We start from the raw sequence: 2,500 nt of genomic DNA on the forward strand, positions 1-2,500 counted from the left end.
ATCATCAAACAGCAGCAGTAATTCCATGAATTGTATTTTTATCCATACTAATGATTAGTATTGGATTCATTTTTTGGATATCGTTTTGTTCTTATGGTATAATTATCATCATAATTACTATCTTAATTGCATACTGATAGTCATCTCCACCCTTATTAACCATTTTATTTTTGTAGTTAGTGGTGAAGGGTAATAAAAGTAATGTTCTGCTTTGTTTATCATATGAATTAATACATTATGATAAACATTGGCATAGATGAGTAGGCTCCTTGTTTCACTCAGATTGACCCATTGCTTTTGGGAGGACTTGAGGTGTGCTTGCCCACTGCTCCAGGAAGAATACCAGATTTGGGCTTACCTCTTGGGCCTACGTTAGGCTTGGCTGGTGTGTTGCACTCTCTCTGTTGCACCAACAAAGTAGTGTGGTTTCTTTTTGTATCAGGTGAATTCAGGATTTTAATGTCTTTGTGCGTTCAGTGATGCATTATATTTTGATTGCTATATGAAATAAATTAGGGGTGATACACTGTATCAAAGATGGAATGTGGTTTGGAGGGCTTAAAACAGGATTTTCTTTAATTTTGCAAATCTTATTCTTACAAAATTTTAAGAAATTTCCAAGTTGTTATATACAAGGCTGCTTCTCCCATTGCATCCGTGTGTCCCTTCTGTGTGTCATACTTCAATACAGTCACATTGGCAGTGCGCCATGTGATAATCTGAGTAGTTGACACAAGGAGACTGATCATGTAAACTAGAGTGAAGGCACTTGCAGGTTCACAGCAGCAGCAAGAGAGTGAAATTCTTCGGTTTGTGATATCTTCCCTGGATAGCAGGCACATTATTTATGTGTTAAATATTTCTCCTTTTGTACAAAAGCAAATCAGAGCATTACATGTCTTGTTCTCTCTCAGGCAATGCCCCTAGCCATATGATAAAGAACAGTATGAAATCTAACACATTTAACGTTACATCGGTGATCTGTCCTATATAGCTGTAACCAAGTCAGCCATGATGTGAGCTATATGTCATCTAGAAGCAGTCAGTTTAAGATTATTGTGTTAGTTTAGTAGGAGTCAGGGAAGTTTTTAATCCTTGTCTTTTGATTATCTCCTCCTCCTCCTCATCCTCCTTCTCCCTTGCTCCACTCCCTTTCTTCCTCCTCCCTTCCTCCTCCTCCCTTCCTCCTCCTCCCATCCACTTCTTATTGCTCTTCCTCTTCCTCCTCTCCTCTCTCCTCTCTGTGCTCCTCTCCCTTCTACATCAACTTCCAGTAGTTTTTAAATGTGATTATATCTCACAGAACCTCTTTTTTGCAAGGACCTCCTCTTTGTTATGTCTTTGTGATGACCAGTCAATTTCAGCTTTTTGAACATCTAAAAGGATGTGATGTGGAAAGTGTTGTTCTTATGCATTTCATTATTATTATTATCCTCATCATCATTATCATCATTACATGGTAATTTATTAGTTAGTGGTAATGATAATGATAATGTTACAAGTACAGATAAATATTATTGTTGTTATCATTAACAGTTATCTATTTTACCGTTGTTTTTATTTATTTATTAATCTTTATTGTAAATGGAACTATCAAGGCTTCCTGTCTAGTAAGGGATTTGGTCCTTCACATGTTTGCCTTTTTTCATATACTATATGAAATTATGAAACTGTATTTTACTTTTTCTGTTTATCAGTTATGGAACAGTATTATACAAGTTATATAAGGGGATTTTTTTTTCTTAACTTTATACTGCATTGTTAATAGTAAAGTGTTTTTTTTTTTTTTTTTTTTATAACACATTGCCCACAGTTACATGTACTGTCCACTGTATTTTTGCCAGTTTTGTTGTACACAAATGGCTCCACAAGTACTCAGCTACAAGTCAGTCAGTAAGACCTACCTCAACTTATTTCCCTATTTCCCATTTCCTTGACTTTTTTAGGCTTTTTTTCTTTTACTATTAGTAATGTTACTACAATACCAACAACAACAACAAAAAAACAAAACATAAAAAATCAAATAATAATGAAAAGACCAAGGAAAAAGGTACACAGGTGAGATATGTAGGACTAGTAATTGACTCCTTCTTGACCAAGCACTTGTGGAGTCGTCTCTGTATAAACGCAGATAATAAGCTAAAACTACAATGGACATAGTATGTATGTCATGTCATTAGGCTTAAAGACTTAATTTGTGAATTAGAGGGGAAAATTAAAAATGCATTTTGACGAATTTCCAATCAATAATGATGCTCCTACTGTTGCATGGTGTTGTGTGGCATTTACAGCTAGTGTTGCTATTGAAAGTTCCCAAACTTTGATTTGAAAAGAAAAAAGGTATTGGTTATATTCTGTATATTAAGTTCTTTATGTTTTTATGGATGTCACTTTTATTTATTTATTATTTTTATTGTTATGTTATTGTTTTTGTTTTTTCACACACTTTCAAGAGTTAAGAATTCAGGAAAACTGTAGCTTGTTCCTTTTACTTTTGGAA

General features: G+C 34.3%; 1 protein-coding gene across 2 annotated transcripts in view; it reads left to right on the forward strand.

The window, feature by feature from the left end:
* Nucleotides 1–2,500, forward strand: part of LOC125041510 (PR domain zinc finger protein 4-like) — a 16,671-nt gene that overhangs the window by 8,181 nt on the left and 5,990 nt on the right. The gene's annotated exons all lie outside the window — the stretch shown is intronic.

This window comes from Penaeus chinensis, chromosome 30, assembly GCF_019202785.1.
Source record: "Penaeus chinensis breed Huanghai No. 1 chromosome 30, ASM1920278v2, whole genome shotgun sequence".
Lineage (NCBI taxonomy): Eukaryota > Metazoa > Arthropoda > Malacostraca > Decapoda > Penaeidae > Penaeus > Penaeus chinensis.